Source organism: Camelus dromedarius, chromosome 6 (assembly GCF_036321535.1).
Source record: "Camelus dromedarius isolate mCamDro1 chromosome 6, mCamDro1.pat, whole genome shotgun sequence".
Classification (NCBI taxonomy): Eukaryota; Metazoa; Chordata; class Mammalia; order Artiodactyla; family Camelidae; genus Camelus; species Camelus dromedarius.
Window position 1 is genome coordinate 89,670,278 of NC_087441.1, and position 14,212 is coordinate 89,684,489.

The following is a 14,212-nucleotide window of genomic DNA, read 5'->3' on the forward strand; positions in this document are numbered from 1 at the left end:
CTTGAGTTCAAAGGAGCCCTTGGGAGTGTGGGCATGTTTTCTGCCTTGATTTGGTAATAGTTTCACTGCTGCACACATACGTCAAATACCTGATACACAAAATGTTAGAGATTTGACTTTGCTGACAGGCACATTGCAAATATTTTTAAAAAAGTTAACAGAACTTAACTTATGAATGTAGAAGCCAACTTGAAATTGAAAATAAGCAAACACAAACCTACAGGGCATGGGATGCCTCCATCTTCTATTGTATGTTCATGAAGTACCTGGACAAACCCCTATGAAATGTCTCCAAAAATACACCCAACATGTATGGGGAAAGAGCAAAGAAGGTATGTGTTAAAATACAGAGAGATGTACAGAGATGTATTTCTACATTTATAGACTGGACATGAGTAAGAAAGCAGACCAGCTCTTAGAATAATGTCAAAATTACTATTCCAGCAAAAATTAATGATATATTTTAGCCCAACTATCTAAAAACCATGGAGGTTTTCTTCAATATTCACTTTGGTTCTGAACCAGAGCATGTAATGTCAGACTTCTGAAATAAATAGGGATTTGTTTAATAGAGTTTTAATCATATTATACAAGATTACTCAAAGAATGAATTTACATAAAAAGAGAACTCAAAATAATCAATACAAATAATTTACATGCATATTTCACAGTACTGCACCTACGTCCATTAACAGCCACCAAGAAAATTAATTTGTATTTCTGGAATGTACAGTCAACAAAACAAAAGCCAAACACATAGTTTTGTAAAAACTAGATTTATAAGTATTATAGGAGGGAATAAATGAACAATGTAATTTGTACTTTATCTAGACACCAAGTTTCAGTCTTGTGCAAATAAAACCCCTCTAGAAAGCAGCCTCTGAAATCAGTAACACTGTCATTGTCAGCTCTCACAGTTGGGGTCAGTAAAATGTGTGCTGGTGGAAAACATGCACTGTCTTTGCATAGCTGCCATCTGAGAGAGCAGTGGATCTCAGCACAAAGGAGAGACATGCAGATAAATGGCACAAAAACAAACACCATCTAGTCGCTAACTGGTAAAACCCCCTCCACCATGGGCATGCTTGTTACACAGGGCACTGTCTGAGTGCTGATGTCAGCAGCTGCCTCCTACCTAAAGTCTATCCATCAGGGCCGATGGACTCAGGTTCTGTCAGCAGCCATGAACAACGGTGGAGAAGGACAAGTTAGTTTATCCAAATGCTCAAAGATGTGGTAGGGAAAGAGGGCTGACTAACCTGTGAGAACTCAGCCTCATTCCCTTTGAGGGAAAAAATCCCAACAAAGATGACCTAGAAACGCCCTCCTTAGTAGACTCAAAAGAAACAGAACAGACTCTTCTTTGGGTGGAGTGTTCATGTGGCATTGATTCTGCTTCAGTGCAAAGATTGTTCCTGACACTCGGTTTTTCCAGGTCCGTAAGAATCTGGTGGAAGCCTATCAGAACAAACCACTTAAATCCATGAGGTGTTCTCAGTCTTTCTTTTTTAGGGTGTGGAGGTGATTTATCCTGACACAGTAAAAATTTCACAGCATGTATCTGAATTTTCTTTATATTTAGACAATTCTAAAGACATGAAGGACACTTTCTGCTTTGGGGAAATCAACATTCTTCACAAGGACACGTCACTAAAAAAAAAGACAACTCGTCCACCTCCTGGTCACATCCCTCCTGAGCATTTCCTCACTGTAAACATCACAGCAGTTTGCAGCCACTGATTTTCACATCAGCTCGGCTCTCAGGGCTCCCCCACCAACCTAGCTGGACACAGAGTCCCTGGGGGCAGCCTCCAAGATAAAAAGGAAAGGGATAACTAAGAATTTGCTAGAAGTCCAATAAAAATAAAAGCAAAAATAAACAAATGGGACCTAATTAAACTTGGAAGCTTTTGCATAGCAATGGAAACCATAAGCAAAACAAAAATACAACCTACAGAATGGGAGAAAATTTTTGCAAAACATGAAACTGACAAGGGCTTAATCGCCAGAATATAGAAACAAATCATACAACTAAATAAGAAAAAAAAAAAAAACTCAATCCAAAAATGGGCAGAAGACCTAAACAAGCAATTGTCCAGTGAAGACATACAAATGGCTAACAGGCACATGAAAAAGTGCTCATTATCACTGATTATCAGAGAATTGCAAATCAAAACTACAATGAGGTATCACCTCACACAAGTCAGAATGGCCATCATACAAAAGTCCACAAATGACAAATGTTGGAGAGGCTGTGGAGAAAAGGGAACTCTCCTACACTGCTGGTGGGAATGCAGGTTGGTGCAGCCACTGTGCAAAAGTTTGTAGATTCCTCAAAAGACTAAGAATAGACTTACCATATGACCTAATAATCCCACTCCTGGGCATATGTCCAGAAGGAACCCTAATTCAAAAAGACACCTGCACCCCAATGTTCATAGCAGCACTATTTACAATAGCCAAGACATGGAAACAGCCTAAATGTCCATCAACAGATGACTGGATAAAGAAGAGGTGGTATATTTATACAATGAAATACTATTTGGCCATAAAAAACCAATATGCCATTTGCAGCAACATGGATGTCCCTAGAGAATGTCATTCAAAGTGAAGTAAGCCAAAAAGAGAAAGAAAAATACCATATGAGTTTGCTCACATGTGGAATCCAAAAGAAAATAAATAAAAAAGAGCATAAATACAAAACAGAAACAGACTCACAGACATAGAATACAAACTTGCGGTTGCCAAGGTGCTGAGGGGTGGGAAGGGACAGATTGGTAGTTTGAAATTTGTAGATACTGACAGGCATATGCAGAATAGATAATCAAGATTATACTGTATATCACAGGGAAATATATACAAGATCTTATGCTAGTTCACAGAGAAATAATTCTGACAATGAAAATATGTATGTTCATATATAACTGAAAAACTGTGCTCTACACTAGAATTTGACACACTATTGTAAAATGACTATAACTCAATAAAAATGTAAAAAAAAAAAAAGAAGCTGTGGTATATTTTACAGAATAGACTACTACTCAGCCATAAAAATGATAAAATGATGCCATTTGCAGCAACAGGGAATGGATGGACCTGGAGAATGTCATTCTAAGTGAAGTAGTCATAAAGGAAAAGAAAAATACCATATGATATCACTTATATTTGGAATCACGCAGCGCTCGACTGTACTTATTTACAAAACAGAAACAGACTTAGAGCATAGAAAACAAACTATGTTTACCAGAGGGAAAGGGAGTGGGAAGGGAAAAATTGGAAGTTTGAGATTCATGAATACTAATCTCTATAAAGTAGACAACAACTAGTTTACACTGTACAGCACAGGGAACTCTATTTAATATCTTGTAGTAATTTATGGTAAAAAAAAGAATATGAAAATGAATATATGTATTTTCCTATATGACTGAAGCATTCTGTTGTACATGAGAAATGGACAACATGGTAAACTGACTATACTTCAATAAAAATATTTTAAAATTTATAGGGCTATTTAATATTTTTGTTACATTAAAATTTCTGAAAAGAATACACTTCAAAGAAAAAACAAAGTTGCTGTAAGTTAACAAACCAGAAAGCACAGAGCAGAGATGACATTTCCCTGTTTGACAGACCAGCACCAACCCAGTGCTGAGACCCCACTGCTCCCAGGACTGCCAGACGTCACCACCAGGAAGGGTGCAAACACAGGAGAGCACACCGCACAGGGACAGAACCGGAACACGCACAACTTGAAGCAGGATCCTGACAAGCTTTCCGGGAGCCAGTCTCACTATGACTTCTAGTAAATAGGAGTTTCTCGCTTTTTAAAAAACTGCTTTACTGAGATATAATTCACCCACTCCCCCATTTTAGGCATACAACTCAATGGCTTTTAGGATGTTCACACTTCCTTCTTTGATGCAATAAAGTAACTAATTCAGGTTTCATCCTGTCAACCTGCTGTTTGGTCCAAGAGGTCCTGATAGGACTCAGATCTTGAGGACGCCGGTGGCCAGAGCCACTCTAGGCTGGTCAAGAAACCTGTCCTGAGAGCCTAGGGCTTCACCAATGATGCGTTCCCATCAAGGACCCTATGAGAAAGTATCTATTTAACCACAGTGTGAAAGAGCCCAGGAAAAAGGAGGACACCTGATGCCCGATATTTACTCACAGTTGTATATTCATATCCAGTACATCCCAGCACGTGGGACCAGAACATCCCCATCACCTACATGTCCTGGTCCTCTCAGGTGGGGAAGGGACAGGGGAGGGGACAGGGGAGGGGAGGGGAGGGGAGGGGAGGGGAGGGGTGGGGGATGGGGTGGGGAGAGAGTGTGACAGGAAGAGGGTTTGGGCACTTGGGAGGAGAAGGGGGTCACAGAAAGGATGAGGGCCAATCAAGCTCTTGAGGGGAGGAAGGAGGGTTCAGTAAGGTCAGGAGGTCAGCAGGTCAGGAAAACAAACAGCAGGCAAGCGGACTCTCAGGAGCAGCTGGAGGGGACCAGACACCTCCCTCCAAGCCTTCTCCTGTCTGAACGCTGCTTAGCAACGCCCCATGCTTTATGACCTCTCTCGACCAATCACCTGCCTTTGCCCCTGGCACCTCACAGTGGACATTCAGGGTGACGTCACTTTTACAATGTGCCCCGCCTAACTGATCCCCCACCACCAACTGCCATCTAACACTGGGTCCTCTCTGCAAACTTTTCTGACCTTATGCTTTCTGGTCCTGCCCAACTGATGTCCCCTGCCCCCTACTTCTTGGGTGCTCCCTCCTCCTTTTCCAAATTCCCAGGATTTCCCTTGGGCAGTGGCTGAAAATCATATTAGGTAGACAATGACAGAACCAGGAGGAATCAAATATACCGGCAGGGTGGGAGGTCCTCTCTCCCCTTCGCTCAGCACTGCACACAAAATGCAGAGAGAACGTCCACAAGACGGAGATCTTAACAGCACACCATCTTAATCACGTCGCCACACCCATGTGGCTGTGCTTATCTGTAGTACACCTGTAGGTGACACATTAATTTTAAGTACGTATGTCACATGCATAAAAATAAGCCCTATGGTTTTTGCCAAAAATATATAAAATTATAAAAAATAATTATATATTGTCACACCCCCTACACTGCCCTTGGGTGATTCACTTACACCCAGGTTCAAGGAGGCAGAAACTACCTGGGTGGGACAGAAGCAAAGTTGTGCTTTGGGGCAGTACTGGCTGTGAGGGGGCCTGAGAAACCCTTTTGGGGTGGTGGGAAGACTTGGTGTCTAGATATGGGGGGTGGTTGTGTTCACTCAATCAAGAAATACTGAGCACATGGGGCCTGCCAGTCTCAGGAGTCAGAGAGACACTCCTGCCCTGTGGGGAGTTGACCCCGACTGCTCACAGGCCCAGTGGGGCTGCGTTTCCAACCACACTGCTGGGCCTTCCTGGTCCCACAGCCGGGCTTCAGGCGCTGTGCTGGCTCCAGGATCCCCTGGCCTGGAGGGACTGAGTCCCATCCAGGGTGAGCAGGCTTCAGGGATCCTGGGTCTCCTCCTACTGTCAATCAGAATTCCTTCCAAACCTCAGGAATCGGGACACCCTGTAAATAACCAATTAGCATCAGGACAAAGGTATTGAGGTCTCACACTAAGCAATAAACTGTGCCAACTGACCAAATTCAAAGTGCAGTGTTCCAACTACACAACATTCACAATAACCCATTTTATGGATGACAAGACAGAGGGGGTGTGAATCACCTAAGGGTCTCGGGGCGGCGAGTGCTGTAACTTTACCCTGAACTAAGATCTACCTTGGAAAGCGATTCCACCTGGAGCCCATCCTGTGACCTGCTCCCTGAGGTTCTGAGGAAGACCGTTGGCTTTTCCTTGGGAAATTCCTCTTGCAATGACATTAAGTCATGCATCAGTCAGGACAAACGGTGAGGATGTGTTCATGAGGGATCCTGACTCTTAACGGCAAGTCAACTTTGTCTCAGGAAATGGGTCTTCTATTACCATTAATTCGGGCACCAAGGTAAATAAGAGTAACAACATAAAATCCATCATACATATAAGTACTTTTAATTTAAAATATAAATAACTTTATGAACTATAAATGGATGCATTGCATTGGTCCATGACAAACAGGACATTACGTACATTCATTACAAAGAAGTGCTGTCATGGGTGGGGATGTGGTGACAAGAGCAGGGTCATTTTTAGCAGGGAAGGATGTCCTACAGCTCTCAGTACAGGGTGGGTAAGTTCACAGTGCTTCTCCCCACGACCAAACTCTCACCACACACACACACACACACACACACACAGCAAATGTACATAGATCCTAAAATGACCATCTACCTTCTGATCAGAAAAAAGATAAAGATATGTGCTCACATCACCTAACAACACACTGACCACACACACAGTTCCCATAATAACTTCTTAATACTTCAGTTCTATGAGCCTCTGAAGTTCCCCTCACTTGCGCTCACCATCATCTAACAGAAAGAAGTCATAAACAATTCTTCAAGTTTGATTCATTACAGTTCCTCTAAGAACTTATATTATTGCAAGTGTCAGAAGAATATAAAATTCAATTTCAGATGGAGTTTTTGGCTCAGTAGTTTTCATGGTTAAAAGTTTCCACTGACTACACAAAATTATTGGCTCTACTTTTCTCGTTCTGTGCTTCCTGTCCCAACTAAAATTTCCCTATACATCTCGTTATTTTGGATTTCAGTCAGTGGTCTGATAGTGCATTTTGTAGATAGTTTGATTGTTCCTACAGATCGCTATCTATTGATGAGCATTTTATTCTTTTAGTATTAAATAGAACAAATGACTTCCAGTCTACAGCTTTTCCTGTAACTGGAGAAACAATAAAGCTTATACCGACATCACTCACCACTACACTACCAGACTCACAGCTTGTCCTGACCGTACTCTGACCTCCTCTAGTCAGTGTCCAGAAAAATCAAGCCCACACACGTGTGGATGTGACTCTATAGGGCCAGCACGCCCACCTTTTTCATTTACTTACTCTCAGTCGTCACTACTTTCCTATATTTGACCTAGAAGTTGCCCTCCTCCTACCCCTACCCTGAGCATTTCAGAAGAGTAACCTTAAAACTAAACTCTTCATGGCACAAACTGTAATCACATTACTAGTAGCCATAAAGTTAGCCTATGAATGAATTTAAAAGGATTAGAATGAATGTATGATAATTACTTTAAACAAAAACATTTTGACTAATAAAACTGTAGTTAACTTCATAATTATCAAATGGCATTAGTCTATTTTACTATCCTTTTTGCATTTACAGTACCCTATATGGATACTAATATATAAATCACACTTAACATCCCCAATTACTATGCTTAGATGGCACAATATCATCATTTTTCATTACAGCCGCTGTCACCATGCTCAGCACCCATTCTACGTGAGCTGGCATAACACCTGCCATCAGTGCTCCCCGCCTGTGTGGCCGCACCGGGACCGTCAATAACAGCTGTGGGACCCAGCGCCTGCGGTACTGATTGTGTCCAAAATCTTAACCTTCTTCAAGGCTAAAACTCATTATTCCAAACATTATAGTAATATAATTAACACGATTACCAAAATTATATCCTCTGAATTAACACTAAACCTTATGGCCTAGTAACCAGACTTATCAGCTTTTTGCTCCTGAATCAACTGACACAGCCTCCACTTTTCACTAGTCTCCTTTCTGTTAGTGCCTCCACTTGCATCAACAATGTCTCTTCTTCCACCAGCATACACAGCCAGCCGATTTCATCCATCCCAGCAATCACTAACCCCCAAAATTGTGTCATCACAAGTACCCTTACTACAAACATCCTTAGACTTTCACACTTCACAACTGACCACATTCTATAGTTTAATCAAAACAAAATTAGTCAAAACCCTAATTATTTACTACCCACTGAGAAAATCAGACAAGATGATTAAATTCAGGACTCTGTTTCTTACTGTATGTACTCCTTGGATCATTTTCACTTGTCACTGCATTAATTTTTACCCAGAATCTTGTAGGTTACTTACATTTTATAATAATTCAACACTAAACTCAGGCAGCATCCATTTCTTAATCTGGTGTTTCCCTATGACTGGCATGAGTAAGAGCATTTAGAGTAAGCAGACTCCTTTAGGACCTGCTCCATTGGTTCCCAAGGGCTTAACTGGAGTTTGCATTCCTGGACCCAGAGCACCTGCAGTCATGCTGGTCACACGAGGCAGCTGGGGCACATCACACATTATAATATTCAATCCCTTGGAAAACCAGATGGCATATCCTGTCCTTATATTACCTTTACAAAGAATGATCATAACGAGCCCCATCTGTCTGTGCCAGACAGATGTACAGCCACTCCCACAGGGCTCCCCACCAGCCACAGACAGTAGGAGCTGTGGGCATCCGTGCTCAGACAGCATGATGTCACAGAGGTGCTCCAGCCCTGACAACAACCCACGCCTTATGTCCTGGTCTGAAGCACGTGTCAGGCACCCAGGCACGGGGTTCAGCACCAGGACGAGCAGTCCCCTCAGCTGGAGTGAAAACCAGCGAGCTTGCTGGGGCACTGTAAGATGCAGAGCTACTGCTCTTGAACAGCCTGTGCAGAGATCCGCTGACTCCCCGTCACGGCAGGGACAAAGCAGGCTGAACACTGCCTGGGGCTCCGGCCGGCTGGCAGGGGTGGCTCAGGGGGACCCCCGGACTCCCCCAGGCTCCTGCTCCCTCCCTCCGTGTTCTGGTGCTGCTCCCCACTCAGGTGGAGGCCTCCACTGCCAGTGAGAGTGCACACCGTGGGAGAAAGTGGTGCTGGAGTGGGTGTGGCCCTGTCTCTGAAAAGACGGCCGGCAGTCACGGCCAGCTAGTGTCCCCGCACACACTCTGCAGGGAACAGCACCAGCACCAGGGCAGGGCCTGCCATCACCAGAACTCACTTTCCTGTGCACGCCTGACGGGGTGGGGCCAACTCAGTGGTGCAGCCCCAATTTCTCTGGCCCCAATCCACCCTCTAGCCAAGGTGTGCACACTGGGGAAAAAGTAAAACCAGTACAGAAGTGCTGCTGCAAACCCTCAGGCCTCAGCCACATCCCAAACGAGAGACTGCCACCACACCCAGGAGAACCCCACTCCCACAGAGATCCTGCTCCAGCCCCACAGGACCCCGTGCCAACCCTGATAGGGCTGGAACAGTCACTGAGCAGAGGAGAAGCCTCTGCTTCAACCTGGAACTGGCTCCAGCCCCTCTGACTCCAGCCCTGCCGCCCCCATTGCAGTGGCTGCCAGCACGTCCCGGGGGAAGAGGTCAGCCCAGGATCACTTCAGGTCCAGCTGTTCCCAACAAACCCACTGGGCACAGAAGACTGCACAGGTATGCTCTCACACAAGGACACCTTTCATTCTGGGGCAGGCAACTGTTTCACCTAATTTCACAGAAATACAGAAAGTTAAAATGAGAAGACACAAGAACACATTTTAAATGAAAGAATAACAAAATAACCATAATGAAAAGAAATAAATACTTTACCTGAAAAAGAGTTCAAAGCAATAGCAACAAGAATGATAACTGAACTGGGAAAAAGAAGAGATGAGCACCGGGAGAACTGTCAAAAGAACTAGAAAATATAAAAAAGACCAATCAGAGCAGAACTGCAAGTTGTACAGAAGATTAGGCAATGCAGATGATCCATTAGCAATCCGGAAGACAGAATGAAAAACACCCAATCAAAAAAGCAAGAAGAAAAGGCCTGCTACATGAGTTTAAAGCACTTCCGAGACAGCAGCAAGCATAGTAACACTCACATTACAGGAGTCCCTGCAGGGAGAGAGAAAAAGGCTGAGAAAACATTGGATAAAATTAAGGCTGAAAACTTCCCTAATCTGAAGAAAGAAACGAGTATCAAGGCATAGGAATCAGAGAGTCTCAAACAGGATCAGCTGAGACAGACTCACATCAAGACATACCATCATTCAAAAAGCAAAATTTAAAGACAATGATAGAATTCTAAAGGCAGCAAGGAAAAAGGAAAGTGTCACAGAAAAGGAAATCCCTCATGAGTCTATCAGCTGTCTTTACTGCACATATTTTTTAAATTTACATGTATGTACTGTTCATTGTCTCTAAGACTGTTTAGAGCTTTAGCTTTTTAAACTTATGTAGTTATTAAAGGAATAAAACCAAACACAATAAAAATTCAAAAAGATACACGCATCCCACTATTAACAGCAACACTATTTACAATTGCCAAGACATGAAAGCATCCCAAGTACATATCAACAGATGAATGGATAAAGGAGATTCACCATATGTAGGTAATGGAATACAATTCACCCATAAGAGAGAAGTGTATTTTTCCTTTTTTGGCCTTCATTCATTTTTAACTTCAAAACCCAGAATTTTAGAACTGGCATAAACATTTCCATTGCATCAAAACCAACAAAATACCTAGAAATAAACTTAACCAAGGAGGTTATGTGTATTCTGAAAACTGTAAAACACTGATGAAGGAAATTGAGGATGATACAAAGAAATGGAAATATATATTATGCTCTTGGGTTGGAAGCAACAACATTATCAAAATGGCCATCTACCCAAAGGAATCTACAGATACAATGTAACCCCTGTCAACACTCATGGCATTTTTCTTTTTCTTTTTTTTTTTTTAGCTTTTTTAATTGATTTATAATCATTTTACAATGTGTCAAATTCCAGTGTTCAGCACAATTTTTCGGTCATTCATCGACATATACACACTCATTGTCACATTTTTTTCTCTGTGAGTTATCATAACATTTTGTGTATATTTCCCTGTGCTATACAGTGTAATCTTGTTTATCTATTCTACAATTTTGAAATCCCAGGCTATCCCTTCCCACCTTCCACCCCCCGTTAACCACAAATCTGTATTCTCTGTCTCTGAGTCTATTTCTGTCCTTTATTTACTCTTTGTTTTTGTTTGTTTGTTTTTGTTTTTGTTTTTTAGATTCCACATATGAGCGATCTCATATGGTATTTTTCTTTCCCTTTCTGGCTTACTTCACTTAGAATGACATTCTCCAGGAGCATCCATGTTGCTGCAAATGGCATTATGTTGTCAGTTTTTATGGCTGAGTAGTATTCCATTGTATAAATATACCACCTCTTCTTTATCCAGTCACCTGTTGATGGACATTTAGGCTGTTTCCATGTTTTGGCTATTGTAAATAGTGCTGCTATGAACATTGGGGTGCAGGTGTCATCCTGAAGTAGATTTCCTTCTGGATAAAAGCCCAGGAGTGGGATTCCTGGGTCATATGGTAAGTCTATTCCTAGTCTTTTGATGAATCTCCACACTGTTTTCCATAGTGGCTGCTCCAAACTGCATTCCCACCAGCAGTGTAGGAGGGTTCCCCTTTCTCTACAGCCTCTCCAGCATTTGTCATTTGTGGATTTTTGAATGACGGCCATTCTGACTGGTGTGAGGTGATACCTCATTGTAGTTTTGATTTGCATTTCTCTGATAATTAGTGATATTGAGCATTTTTTCATGTGCTTTTTGATCATTTGTATGTCTTCCTTGGGGAATTGCTTGTTTAGGTCTTCTGCCTATTTTTGGATTGGGTTGTTTATTTTTTTCTTATTGAGTCATATGAGCTGCTTATATATTCTGGAGATCAAGCCTTTGTCGGTTTCACTTGCAAAAATTTTCTCCCATTCCGTAGGTTTTCTTCTTGTTTTACTTCTGGTTTCCTTTGCTGTGCAGAAGCTTGTAAGTTTCATTAGGTCCCATTTGTTTATTCTTGCTTTTATTACTTCTAGGAGAAAATTTTTGAAATGCATGTCAGATAATGTTTTGCCTATGTTTTCCTCTAGGAGGTTTATTGTATCTTGTCTTATGTTTAAGTCTTTAATCCATTTTGAGTTGATTTTTGTATATGGTGTAAGGGAGTGTTCTAGCTTCATTGATTTACATGCTGCTGTCCAGTTTTCCCAACACCATTTGCTGAAGAGACTGTCTTTATTCCATTGTATATTCTTGCCTCCTTTCTCAAAGATGAGTTGACCAAAAGTTTGTGTGTTCATTTCTGGGCTATATGTCTGTTTTGGTACCAATACCATGCTGTCTTGACTGTAGCTCTATAGTACTGTCTGAAGTCTGGGAGAGTTATTCCTCCAGCCTCTTTCTTTCTCTTCAGTATTGCTTTGGCAATTCTAGGTCTTTGATGGTTCCATATAAATTTTATTATGATTTGTTCTAGTTCTGTGAAATATGTCCTGGGTTATTGGATAGGGATTGCATTAAATCTGTAGATTACCTTGGGCAGTTTGACCATTTTAACAATATTGATTCTTCCAATCCAAGAGCATGGAATATCTTTCCATTTTTTAAAGTCTTCTTTAATTTCCTTCATCAATGCTTTATAGTTTTCTGTGTATAATTCTTTCACCTCCTTGGATAGATTTATTCCCAGATATTTTATTACTTTGGGTGATATTTGAAAGGGGATTGTTTCTTTACTTTCTTCTTCTGTTGATTTATTGTCAGTGTAAAGAAATGCAACTGATTTTTGAACTTTAATTTTGTAACCTGCTACCTTGCTGAATTCTTCAATCAGCTCTAGTAGCTTTTGTGTGGACCTTTTAGGGTTTTCTATATAGAGTAACATGTCATCAGCATATAATGACACTTTTACCTCTTCTTTTCCAATTTGGATCCCTTTTATTTCTTTCTCTTGCCTGACTGCTGTGGCTAGGACTTCCAGGACTATGTTGAATAGGAGTGGTGATAGTGGGCATCCTTGTCCCAGATTTTAGTGGGAAGCTTTTGAGCTTTTCACCGTTGAGTACTATGCTGGCTGTCTGTTTGTCATATATAGCTTTTATTATGTTGAGATATGTTCCCTCTATACCCACTTTGGTGAGATTTTTTATCATAAATAGGTGTTGAATTTTATCAAATGCTTTTTCTGCATCGATTGAGATGATCATGTGGTTTTTGTCCTTTCTCTTGTTGATGTGATGTATTACACTGATTGATTTGCATATGTTGAACCAGCCTTGTGTCCCTGGGATGAACCCCACTTGGTCATGATCTATAATCTTTTTTATGTGTTGTTGGATTCTATTTGCTAGAATTTTGGTGAGGATTTTGGCGTCTATGTTCATCATCATCAGTGATATTGGCCTATAATTCTCTTTATTTTTTAGTGTCTTTGCCTGGTTTTGGTATCAGGGTGATGGTGGCTTCATAGAATGAGTTTGGGAGTATTCCCTCCTTTTCTATCGTCTGGAAGAGTTTGAGAAGGACTGGTATGAGTTCTTCTTTGTATGTTTGGTAGAATTCCCCGGTGAAGCCGTCCGGTCCTGGACTTTTATTTGTAGGGAGGTTTTTAATTGCTATTTCTATTTCCTTTCTAGTGATCGGATTGTTCAAGTGTTCAGATTCTTCTTGATTCAGCTTTGGTGGACAGTATGTTTCCAGAAACTTGTCCATCTCCTCTAGGTTATCCAGTTTGGTTCCATATAGTTTTTCATAATATTCTTGTTTGATATTCTGTATTTCTATTTTGTTTGTTGTAATTTCTCCATTTTCCTTTCTTATTTTGCTAATTTGTGCTCTCTCTTTTTTCTTCTTTGTGAGTTTGGCCAGAGGTTTGTCGATTTTATTTACTTTTTCAAAATACCAGCTTTTGGTTTGGTTGATTTTTTCTATGGTCTTGTTAATCTCTATTGTATTTAATTCCCCTCTGATCTATATTATTTCCTTCCTTCTGCTGCTTTTTGGGGCTTTTTGTTCTTCTTTTTCTAATTCATTCTGGTGGTGGGTTAAATTGTTTATTTGAGACTGTTCTTCTTTTTTGAGGAAGGCCTGTATCGCTATAAACTTCCCTCTTAGCACTGCCTTTGCTGTGTCCCATAGGTTTTGAGTGGTTGTGCTTTCATTATCATTTGTCTCAAGGTATTTTTTAATTTCAGCTTTGATTTCCTCATTGATCCATTGTTTTTTCAATAACATATTGTTTAATCTCCATGCTTTCCTTTTTTTCTCCTTTGTTTCTCTGTTGTTGATTTCCAGTTTCATGGCATTGTGGTCAGTAAAGATGCTTGAGATAATTTCTATCTTCTTAAAATTGTTGATGTTTCTTTTGTGCCCAAGTATATGATGAATCCTGGAAAATGTTCCATGTGCACTTGAAAAGAATGTATATCC